General features: G+C 33.2%; 1 protein-coding gene across 1 annotated transcript in view; it reads right to left on the bottom strand.

Moving 5' to 3' along the window:
* Positions 1-12,757, bottom strand: part of crc (bZIP transcription factor crc) — a 60,221-nt gene extending 47,464 nt beyond the window's left edge. Inside the window, exon 1 of the mRNA XM_072541478.1 lies at positions 12,598-12,757. The gene's annotated coding sequence lies outside the window, so the exon portion shown is untranslated. The remainder of the gene's footprint in view (positions 1-12,597) is intronic.
* Between the last annotated feature and the right edge of the window lie 619 nt (positions 12,758-13,376).

Raw genomic sequence — 13,376 nt, 5'->3', positions numbered from 1 at the left:
TAAAAAATTGTAATTTCATCCCTGTCCGCCACCCCTTATGTATCCACTCTCGCGTCCGCCCTTTGGGATTTCGTCTAGTTATACCAAGATCTTACTCTGGGCAAATTTTCAGCCATATTATCGATCGTTAATTTTTCCGAAAAAAATTACAACTTCATCCCTGTATAGCCACCCCCTGTACCACGAGGGGCGTCCGCCTGTAAGACAAAGTCTTAACCCAGTTACAATGAATATATTCCAATAGAGAAATGTCATATTACTGATCAGTTCAAAATTTCGGCTCTATCTCTCCGACTATTAGGCAAGCTTCTCTTTCCTTTAAAGGAGACAGATAGTTGAACGATATTTTATACAATGTCTATCACCGGGTATGGATTTATTTTTGTCCAAGTTTTATATTGGTCCACTATTTCAAATGCAGTTCAAACAGACATATATTAAATTGTATGTTCCGTTTTAAATTCGTTCAATCTGTATATCCACGATTGGAAATATGCCCAAGCCAAATCTTCGCAAACTCGCCACAAATGTAGTGATTGTAAAAAAAATTATTGTCTCAAATGTTTTTTTATTTCTCATAAATCCGAACTGTTAATGTAATAACACTCATTAAAGGAGTTTTTATTAATAGCTACTAAAAATAAACATGTTATTTTTGATTTAAATTAATTATATTTTATTTTTAACAAAATGTGTTTAATTATCACCTTGTAAAAAAAATCGTTAACCAAAAACAAATTTTGAACCAACCGGCTATGCTTTATAAGTCCCCCATTCCATTAAGTACAAACTCTGCATTATTTTGAATTCAGCTAACTTAAAGTGAACGTATTCCTTTGTATCCATCTGGAAACAGATGGCCAAAAATAATCAGTCATTTGTATCTAATAGGATACAAATGGCGCTTAAGGTGTTAATAAACCACGTTAAGCTGTCTTATTAAGCCTTTTGAATCATCTGAAGTACAAAACTATAAAACTGTTGTACTTCATTGGAATTTCCTTCCAAAATTTTTATTTTCATAACTCTATTACTACATACCAAAAGCACGTTAAATTTCCACATCGCCTATAGTACATTTGAAAATGATTGATAGCACAAATTTAATTACACGTGAGATAAAACTCAATATAACATCATAAAAAAGTGTCGGAGATTTTCTAAAATAAAATATTCAGCATTTTTCTGAAAATGTTTGAGTTTTACCTAACATTTTTAAACATACCAATTTAGTTCAATTCTTGTTTTAAATTTTGTATTCATTTTAATCAACAAATGATATAAGTACGTAATCTCTGCAGGTACAAAATATTTACAATTTCCAAAAAGGAGAGAGTCTATTTACTTATAAGTCCTTAACTTTCTTAGAAAGGATTAAAACTTTCCAGTCGGAGAAAGTATTTTCCAGATTGTGAATCATTTTAGTTTAGCACAAGATTAGCAGGTTGTGTTTGTGAAGTCCTGTATTATAATAGGCAGAATTGTTAGTTTTATAATAAAAAGCGAACCCGAAGTAGTAAAAATGTCACAAACGTCTAATTTTACTCCTGTGAAATTAAAGTGTCATTTAACCGTGCCAATGAAAACTCTAGTGTTAAATGTACATAATGTTCTTGTACATGAACATTTTACAAGCACTGTTCGGAGTATAGTTTCTAAGTGTTCATATGATCGGAGTTGGAGAAGCAACGAAAGAGTGAAAGTATTACAGAAGCACCTAAAACGTCAACTAGGAGAAAACCCATTCATATAGATGATACTGTGAAACAATCGATTCGAAGAAAAGTTAATTCATTTTATTTACAAAAAAGATTCTTACTTAGAATAAAATTTTAGTATACATTAATGAAGACGAATCTTTACCAAACATTAAAAGAGATAAATTGTGAATTAAGATTCGCTAATGAAAATAACAATAGAAAATCAGCGCTCATAGAGAAAGAAGAAATTATTTGTTGGAGGAGGTAATCTTCTAAGGGCCTCTCTTACCCTCAATCTTGCCTTGCAGAATCAACTGTAGAAGTCGGTATTTATTATTACGCATGATGTGGTAGCACCACATTTCAAATGCCTCTAATCGTTTTATGGCATCTTCTGTAAGACTCCAGCTTTCTACTCCATAGAGAAGGGCACTAAAGACGTAACATCTAAGAATTCTTATGCGTATGTTGATACTTAAAGATAGGTTGCAGAGAATCTTCTTAAGGCTGTTAAAAGAGCTTCTGGCTTTTTCGCTTTTTTAATACGAGTTTTTATTTCGTAGCTGTGATCCCAAGTATCCTTAATATTGCAGCCCAAATAGCATATTTTTCCACTCTTTCTAACGGTGTATCGCCTATTGTAAATTGGGCGTTTATGTTGGTGTTCTTACTAATGATCATTATTTTTGTCGTCTTGCAATTTAGTTTTAGGCCGTATTTGTTACATGTTTCTACAACGTTATCCATTATCCTTTGAAGCCCCTGTGCAATATCTGTCAGCAATACTGTATCGGCTGCATATCTAATATTGTTTATAAGTTGGCCATTTAAAGCAATCACATCTTCTGATTCGTCCAAGGCATCTCTAAAGATGTTTTCAGAGTATATGTTATCAGGTGTTCTTCTAATTTGGTGTATATGCGCGAGTGAATGATAGTAAGAAGTACTTTAAGTACATGGCTCATCAAACTAATTAATCTATGTTCTCCACATTTCATAGCGTTGGCTTTTTTAGGAAGTGGAATGAATACTGATAGTAGCTAGTCTTTTGGTAAGTAACCAGTATCGTAGATGTTGTTGAATAGCTTCGTAAGAGCTGTGATTTGGTGTGCATCTAATAGCTTTAAAATTTCACCATACACCTCATCAGGTCCTGGTGATTTATCATCTTTAATCCGCTTAATGGCCAGTTGCTTCTTCGTTGGTTATTTCTGAGTCGCAGGGATTGTTTATTTCAGTCGGACTTCGTGCTGCATCTTCGAATAAGTCTTGCATATTCTTTCCATCTTCGTAATTTATCTACAATGGTAGCCAAAATCTGGCATTTAATGTCTACAACTATGCCTGTATTGCGTTGTTTTCTGGTGCTCTGTACCTCTTTAATTTTTTTGTGCATATGGAAATCGTCTTGTTTGCCTTATAGTGTTTCAATTTCCGTACATTTCCGTACGTCAGCCATGCTCCTTTTATGTCCTGTAGTGTAGACTTATGCAACTTTTTCTATTCGTTGTCATTTCTACCTTTTAATTTTTTTCGCTCTTCCATCATGTGCAATATTTTATCTGTCATCCATTCTTGCTTCTTTTCTCGTTTTGATTTTAGATATTCATGCGAAATTGTGGTAATACATGTCTTCATTTCGTTCCATTGTTCTTTTATGCCTCTAGTATAGTTTATTTTTATGAACGAGAGAGTAATTAGCATAATTTTAACTGGTAGCTCCGACCACTCCATGGGCGTGCTCAAGATTAATTGAAAAATTACTTTGAATAATTGTAAAAAATAAATGAATTATTTCAGTGTTATAAAGTGTTATGTGTATGTAAACAAAAGTGACCTCTTTTATCACACACTATATTAGAACTGACTGGCCTACATTAAAAAGGGTTTTAAAAAATTCACATTTTTTTTAATTTTTAAAAATTACAAAAGAGAAAAAGAGTTTTTAAAACCGTCTAAGGTATGTTAAATAGATGAATAAAAATATTAATATAAAACTTACAGCTACTTGTTACAAATCCAAATCAGATTCAGAAGATGAACTTTCAGAACCAAGATTTATAATAACTGGCTCGATCATTTTATCAGTAATATTGTCCAGCTTCCACATTTTTTCCTCTTCTTTAATAGTGTGATTTACTGCCTTTTCCCAGTTTTCAGGTTTTACATTATTTACGGCCTCCAAAAACAACTGTTTAACATCATGAATTTTAAAAGTGGTATTTTTTCTTGAAACTTCACTCTTTATCTGTGCCCATACCAGTTCAATCGGGTTTAATTCACAATGATATGGTGGGGATCTAAGTACTGTCATTCCACGATTTTTGGCAATTTCATCAATTTCGTATTTTTTTAATTTTTCTTTATGAAGGGCACACAACGAATAAAGTTCCTTTCTTATAGATCCGGGATGGTACGTAATATTTTTTGAACTCAGCCAATTCTGCAAGTCTTTTTTTAACCACTTGGTTGTGGGCAGTCCTTCTATAAGTCTGGAGTGATAACTTGCATTATCCATTACTATTACACAGTTCTTAGGAAGAAGATCTATCATTTGTTCGAACCATTCTTGAAAGACATCAGCGTTCATGTCTTCATGGTAGTCACCGGTACGAGTTGATTCAAAAGTTAATAAACCACCTTCAACAAAACCGTCTGAACTGCCAATGTGTACTATTATCAGCCTGCGTCCCTTTCCTGATGGTGGGTTTAAACCAGTAGATAAGTTATTTACAAAAGCGTGCCTTTGACTTGTAACAGTTTCATCCTGCCAAAATTTATTTGGTGTATGACCCTCGTTGATCCATGTTTCATCAAGATAAAATATTTTTCTTTTTTGGTTTCTCATTTCCTTTATGGTTCTTAGAAAATGTCTTCTCCATATGACAATATCGCTTCTTTCTAATAAAATAGACTTTCTGGGATTCTTTTTCCAGCGGAAGCCTATTTCTTTTAAAAGTTTCCATAACGTACTTCGACTCATTTCTGGGTAATCCTTATCATCTCGAACTGAGACAAGAACTTTATCCAATGTTGGAAATTCTTGTCTAAAGAAGAATTCATGCACTTTCCGTCGAAGTCCTTCTTTAAAATGATATTCTATTTGAAATTTTGGTTTCCCTGGAGCATTACGTGGCATTTGAAAACTACCACATTTCTCTTCTTTAATAACTCTGTAAATCGTAGATTTCCCAACACCAAGTGTACTGCTAACTAACTCAACGGTCTCATCAACACTTTCACATAAACGTTTGTCTGTAAATGATTTAAAACAATTAAATATTAATGTTTTTTCATTAACTGTTAGAGGACCAATTTTTCGGCGTTTACACGACACTTCCAAATTTTCCATAACACTAGTATACACAATAAACTGCTCCTTGCAACTGAAGTACCTACTTTTAGTGAACTGTTAAGAATTTTGAATACGCCACTTGGACCTTCCTATATACAAAATGGAAAAACCCACTATCACATTTTCTGTGGAATAAGTTTAGAAGGTAATTATCTAGTCAATTACTGTCGTAGATTCCTGGAATTAAAGAATTAAATGTTTGATTGTTGAAACCCTTACTTCGTGGAATGCACTCATTTCAGATAAAATAAAACGTTTTATTTTATCTAAAGAATTAAACTTTATTTTGCAAATAGGTAGGTACTTATTAAACTTTTATTGGTTATATATAACCAATAAAATAAACATCTTACATTTCTTGCAAATTCATTAGTACCTGTTAACCTCCATCACTCCGACACTGGCAACCTTATTTAGGGATTAGTAACCCTCACAACTATTGTATTCTATTCTGCTCCAACCTTTATACCTGGTGGTCATACTCAATTTAAAATTGTTTTCCTATATACTTCTGTAAACTTGTTGACAAATATCTGTTTTTCATTGAGTCACCCGTATCAACAGTTTAGGGATTTGCATACATAATTTATTGTTTTATTACTCTCTCATACATAAAAATACACTATAGTGCCGTCCTATTATTTTCGCAAAATTGTTATTAATCTCTGATTTTACTTTTTTCTGGATGTCATTTTCTTTTAGTAGTCTTATATCTATCTTGGGCTTCAATTTTTTATGAATTATTTTGAGTCATATGTTGATATTTGCAACCAATAGACTATGATCTGAGAAGACATCTGCGCCTGGATATGTTTTTGTTGAGGTGATAGAATTTCTAAACCTTTTGTTTATGTTAATAAAATCAATTTGGTTTCTTATGATTTTCCCTGGGGTACCACCGGGTGCTTTCCATGTATAAAGCCTTCTTAGGTATAATTTAAAAAGTGTATTCCTTACAACCATATCCGTCTCTTGGCAGAATTGGATCAGTATTTCTCCTCTTTCGTTTATTATGCCAAGACCATATGACCACACGACATTCTCGACTTTACCTTGTCCTATTTTGCCATTGAAATGCCCATGAGATAGTAATTTCATGTTTTTTGGTCAGTTTTAGAGAGTAGTCTAGAGTCTGATAGAAATTTTCTATTTCTTCTTCAGTGGATTCTGATGTCGGTGCGTAGACCTGAATGACGTGTATATTAGAGGGACTTGAGTTAATTTTCAATAGCACAACTCTGTCTGATATGGGCATAAATCCTATTACTGCTTTAGATATTTTCCTTTTTACTATTATCGCTACGCTCTTTCTGTTGACATGAGTCTATATCAAAAATTTCATCTAACAATTGGCAAAAAGCTATAAGACTTGTCATAGCAGAGAAAGAAACATTCTGGAGACTCGATATGTTAATAGAGGAAACAATAGAACCAATTATTTCTGTGGGAAATGAAGAAACTGATAATAAGGATAATGCCTCCTTGGAAGAAGACAACTTATGTATTTAGGTATGTAATTATATATTTCTATTACTAATTATAAGTTTATATCACGCTAGTACTCAAAGTATATTTATTATTAAATTGTAAGGAAATGTACTCTAATATTTAGTACTTTTATAAAAATTAATGTGAGTAGGTAATATTGACATTTTAGTTTTTTTATATTAAAGTAAGTCATTTTTATGTTCTCCTTCACCAAGGCCTTCAGTTATTGCTTAAACCCTAGGGTTTGCTCATTTGCATTTTATGATGTATTGTATTGAGATTTGTGGGGGTGGTCATATAAAAGTCGAGTGAAAATTCAGATAAGAAGGTATCAATTATTATGTTTTTCCTGTATTGACCAACCCTGTACCTATTTAGACCTTTGCTATAAAATTTCAATGGTGTCAATCATTTTTAAATGTACTGTAGTTTGTCGACATAAATTGTTCTCCAGCAATTTTTATATGAAGTTAGTTTAATTATTCTGAGGATAAGATCACACGGGACACGTGTTGAGAAGAAAGTCAAGTAAAGGCTATCATCTAAAAGATAAACCAAAAATATGTAAAAAAATAACTAAAGATATGAAAGCATTGAGGAGAATTTTAGAAAACACATAAGTAATAATTGTAAAGCAAAACTCAGAATGTCGTCCATACAAATACATTTGCAAGCGAAAATAAACAGTTCACATATTTCATGAAAATAATGTATTTCACCCTATACAATTATCAAGCTAGTCTGCATTCTTTTACAAAAGCAATTCGAAAGTACAGAACTTGAAACAAATAAGGTTTCAGGTACGTGAAAGTAGGTAGTTCATGCCTACCATCGCAGAAAATCATGTACAAGATGATAAATTACTCTACTTCTTGATCAATCTGCACATGGCACATGGTGTCTAATCGTAATCGTTGTGTTGTACAACATGATGCAATCTCGAACACGAGATGCTACGTTGCCGCTGTTTACAAGAATTCCTGAAGCGTGAGACCTTATATGACAATTAAAGCGCGGGAAGGTGAGTGGGAAATAGTAAATTACGCCATTGCACTAAAATTATTATAATATGATGTATTTGTAGATACCTTTAGATACGGAATTTGCAAACCCGATAAAGAACAGAAATATAATTTTAAGAAATACTATGTTTTTTTGTTAAAGTTAGATTTATAAAAAGAAAACAAAAAGCTCAACTACTTACAATAACTATAGAATGCTAATAAAATATAACTGAATATATTTTGAAGGAAAATGGACAAAACCTGTTTCTGAATTTCTAAAAAGAGCTTATCTGGCTTATTTTGATGTCACTTTGGATACCAGGATAAATCTTAGGCTCCACATTTGGTACATAAAATATGCATTGAATCAATAGGAAAGAAAAAGTATCTTATTTGGAGTAACATTAATCCTGCGTTGGTGTGGTGGGGTATGATACACCCCACGCATGCAAAAAACGGAATTTCTCTCAAAAACAGCACCTTACCGCCCTCTATTGTTCAGTAGCTGTTACTAAAATATCATTCTATCGAGTAGCATTGTTATTTTCATAATTTCTTCAATACTGATTTATATAGATGTCATAATATGCCGCAAGGGTATGTCACACCCCACCACACCTCTGCCGTCAGTCAGTTTATCATTGTTGATGCTGGACATTTTTTCCGAATTTCACGTGGTTTTTTACTTTTTACTCTGGTTGTTGTGCTCAAAATTTGTTATAAAGATGTGTACTTATGAACAAGAGCAAGCGAGATTGCTAAGATTCTGGGAAGAGGTACAAAGCGATGAAGATGGGGCTATTCCTGATTCCGAAGACGAAGTGCAGTTCGACAATGTTAGTGAAAGTTCTCATGCCACAGACACAGAACAAGATGGCGACGAAGATGAAAGTGAACAAGAGAATGGAGATGATGTGAGTACATTAGGTAGATATTTGGGCAGAGATAAAGTGACTAAATGGGCCAAGAAGGTAGAAGTACGATCGGTTCGCACTAGAGCCGAAAATATAATTTCTCAATTGCCTGGCGTGAAACGACACGCTAAAGAAGCTAAAACTGCAATTGATTGTTGGAAGATTTTCATGGATGACACACTCATTGCTGATATTGTAAAACATACTAATGAGAAAATCAATTCAGTAAGTGAACGTTACAACGATGGGCACCAATACGTAGTAAAAGAGACCTCCGAGCAAGAAATCAAGGCTGTCGTTAGATTACTTTATTTGGCAGGAATTCATCGATCGTCTCGGCGAAACCTTGAAGATTTCTGGGCACGACGGCACAGAAATGCCAATATTCAAGAAAACTATGTCTCTAAAACGCTTTCAATTTCTGCTAAGGTGCTTGCGGTTTGACAATGGAGCTACGCGCGTAGATAGAATCAAAATCGATAAACTAGCCCCAATTAGAAGTGTTTTCGAAAGAGTAGTTGACAATTTTCAGTCTGCCTATACACCTGGCATGTATCTCACTATTGATGAAAAATTGGAGGCATTTCGTGGCAGGTGCCCTTTTCGGCAATACATTCCGAATAAACCGGCTCGTTATGGAATCAAAATCTTTGCTTTAGTCGATTCAAGATGTTATTATACTACAAACTTGGAAATTTATTGTGGTTCTCAACCGGATGGTCCTTTCAAACTGAGTACAAAGCCTACAGATGTAGTTTTAAGATTGATTTCACCAGTGTCTGGCAGCAAACGAAATATCACATTCGATAATTGGTTCACTACTTATCCATTAATGCAACAACTTCTTGAAGAACACCAGTTAACATCTGTGGGTACTGTCCGAAAGAATAAGAAGCAAATTCCTTCCACAATGGTCAATACAAAGAATCGAGAACAGTATTCTACACTTTTTGGTTTCCAAAAAAATACAACCTTAGTATTCTATATCCCAAAGAAAAACAAAAATGTTCTTTTATCAACACTACACCATGATGACACAATAGACGAATCTACGGGAAACGCTAGGAAGGGAGAAATAATCACATTCTACAATGTTACTAAGGGAGGGGTTGACACCGTTGACCAGTTATCAGGTACATACGACGTTTCCCGTAACAGCAGAAGGTGGTCGTTGACGGTGTTCTATGCGCTCTTGAATATGTGTGGAATTAACTCCCAAGTAATCTATAAGATCAACAATAATAACTATACACTGAAGCGTCGAAAATATTTGAAATCTCTTAGTTTGTCACTCATAGCAGATTATATGGAAGAAAGGCAACACAATCCTCGGTTGCTGAGAAAACTGCGTGAGACACCGGGCTATAAGACTGCAGATTGTGATGAACCGTTGCCTAAACGTCAGAAAGTACAAGATAGATGTGTGTTGTGCCCCATAACAAGAGACAGAAAAAGTCGCTACGTGTGTTATGATTGCAGGCATTTTGTTTGTTTAGAACATGCATGTTTCAAATGTGATACTTGCATCAACGAGGAAAGTCAGTAAATGATGTTGTTAATTGTGTTGATGTCCGTATTTTTCTTTATGTTTATTAATTTATAAGTAAATAAAGAAAAATGTGTTTTTAGAAGTCTTTAGTTTTTTTTCATTTCAGAAAAATGTAATGGTTTTAAGCTGCTATTTCTGCTATTTTTGAACTGTGCAATAAATTGTTTGAGCTGATACTTTTTCATTTTTTTTATAGTACACACTATTTCAAATGTTCAAATGAAATGTATATACTTTTAATGCAGATACTCAAATATTGAGTTTTCCAATACGTATTCTGCTATGGGGTATGTCACACCCCACCACACCAGGCACGTAAGTTTCAGGCACCACACCAATGCAGGGTTAATTTGAAGTAAACCAAGCAATCATCATGATTTTTATTTTTGCATTTTAAATAATAAACACATCAATCGGAACAATAGACAAAAATGGATATATTCTGACCTAGTTTGAGACTAGAGAGAAGGATGTTAGTATTGTATTCTGAAGAAATGCCCATTTTAACATTCAGTGGTCTAAAGTTCAACAGAAGATAACAAACGAACATCAAAGAGGTTGAGTATTTGTAATTGTATGTTTCTCATATGTTTTAATCAACAAGAACTGAAAGACTTTTTTGGAGACCTTGCTTTCAGATAAAATAATAAAAAACTTCTATACCCAGGTACTGATATTAAATTTTATCATAGAGAAGATAGATATCTAGTCTCATTTTTCTTAAGAAAATAACCTGGTTTTATGTAAAAACTCAAGAGAAGTGCTATCAAAAAAAGTAGTTAAACCAAATATACAAAATGCAAATGGTGCGGCTCCATTTTTATTGACCTTTCAAAACATTTCAGACAGTTTGAAATCTGTCCTTTTACACAATGGTAACAAAGTTGGGTCAATACCAATTGATCATTAAGAATGAAAGAGTATCTTTTACATGGACGATCTTTTATATACATTTTTGTGCAGGGATTGTATATCATGTTGGGGCTTATGTACAGCAAGCTGTCAAGGCTCTAGATCAAGATGAACAATGTTTTGGATACTTGTTAGTAAACTTCTTGGAATAAGCACAGAAAAACTAAAAGCCAGAATAGTCACTGGTCCCCAAATAATACAGCTTATTAAAGATTCACAATTCATAGCACCCATGAAAGGAAATTAAATGCTTTTTAAGTACTACATTTTATTGGAAATCATAAGGCAGAGAATTACATAAAAGTAGTAGAAAATATATGTTCCAATTTTAATATTCATGGTTGTAACCATGGGACAATAAAGTTTACTACCCCCACATTAACTTTATATCAATTTCCAGAAAACTACAATGAAGAACAGGGAGAAAGATTCCATTAGGATATTAAAACCATGGAAACTCATTACAGAGGATGATGGTATATGGTCTACTATTGCTAGAGTCTTCAGTGAGATTGTTTTGGACACCCACATGCTATAATGTCATATAAAAGGAAATTCTTTGGTGATGATCACCAATATATAAACAGACATATCTCTCATCACATCTCTGCAAGTCTTGTCAAACCATGGTGGTAAATTAGATGAGATGTAAATATTCCTGTTCATACACTTTTTGCAACTAATAACACATTAGCAGAATCAGCCAAAAGAGTTTAAGTACATGACATCTAAAACCAGGAAGTATATACAGTTATTTTAATGAACATCGCACATTTTGGCAAACAATTTGTTTTAAAATATTAACAGAATAACAAAAAAAAAAAGGTTTGTCCTGTTACTTAAAAAAACAATTATTGGTAATACCATGTATAAAGAAAATATAAGCAATATAACCAGAGGCAAAAAAATGAATAATATAAAGGCAAGTGAGCTTAACATTGCAAAAATTTGACAACCTAAGAACTTTGGATTCCATAATTCTCCAATTGAGGAAGATATATTGTTCGATTTTAATTTAAGTGAGCCCTTTCAATAAATCTATTAAGGGGGTGGAACTACCTGCATAGTGGAGATACCGAACAAATGTAATGCATAGTGTAGAAGATTTCGTTAAGAGACGAGATGTGAATTACTTAAACATAGAGGAGATAATTACTACAATATTGAGATAAGATTCGACGAACTATATTTTTGATTTTATTTGCAAGTCATACAATCAATACTATAATAAAAAGTTTCATATAAAACACTTATCGGCACTCTTACGAAATTAGGTACATAGATCAACAATATATTTCATTTAAAATTGTTGTTTATTAGCATACAAAAACTTTTGACTTCTGGAAAAGATAGCAGTGATGAGAAAATTAATCAACAGCTGGTTTTTCTAAAATCCCTGTCTGTTTTCTATGAAAAAGAATGCGTACGCGAACCTATATTTTCAATTTGTTTACAATTATAAATTATAACAGGAAATCACTACTTCAAAACGTGAATTTTTAATCAATATTAAGTATTTGCCATATTGCAATTTTTTAGGTCAAAATACTCGAAATAGTAACATAACAATCTGACAACGCAGCAGTATTGTGAGCAATACACAGACGCTGGCTTAAACAATAAACAAATAAACTGATAATTTTATGAAAATCGCAATAAATTAAATAAAACTTACGTCATATTTACTAGGTTGTAAGGCACACTTGCGTGTGCAAGGTTTTTCGCAACTAGAATCCCATGGCGGCTAGGATGAGCAAGAGAAAAATCACAACATACACTTTTACCTACCCATAGAGAACTTAAAATGGCCGAAATTAAACCAACGAGGTGTATACTCTCGGTCAACAGGTCGATATGCGCAGGTTCAGGTTCTAGGAAATTGCTAATGACGAACTAACTGACGTAGCTGACAAAATATTACAATCACATGTTCGCAGCTGAGTGGAATGAACAATTTATTTGGACGATTGTAATGAGTAGTAGATTCGAGGTTGTACTAGTTCTGAAAACTAATTCGAGTGGCGGGGATTGACATTCTTACAAAATTGTTTGTTACAGGGTGGCCCGAATATTGATTCTTTAAATTTTTTTTATATACCTAGCTTACAAAACACAGATTTGACTATTATATTTTAAGACGATAGCTGCATAAACATACTAAAACAGAGTACCATTAGATAATGAAAGGTAAAATATGAAGGAACCAGCATTACTCTAAATAGTATTACCTATACAATTATACGATTAAATTTTACTCAAAAGCATGATAATCTTAAATACTTAAGAGCATAATTTTCTAAAACTTCCTATTTTAGAAGAGCGTTCAGATTTGATTTTACGTATTATGCCTCTACAATTCGCTTATACGTATTTCATCCTTTTAGGACTAATCAGGCGGGCGTAGGTGCCCTGCAAAAATCCGAAGATTTCTATTTGTTAGATTCCCCATGTCGG

Source organism: Diabrotica undecimpunctata, chromosome 1 (genome assembly GCF_040954645.1).
Source record: "Diabrotica undecimpunctata isolate CICGRU chromosome 1, icDiaUnde3, whole genome shotgun sequence".
NCBI lineage: Eukaryota > Metazoa > Arthropoda > Insecta > Coleoptera > Chrysomelidae > Diabrotica > Diabrotica undecimpunctata.
The sequence above is the reverse complement of the archived record's forward strand: the minus strand, read 5'-3'. Positions and strand labels throughout refer to the sequence as shown.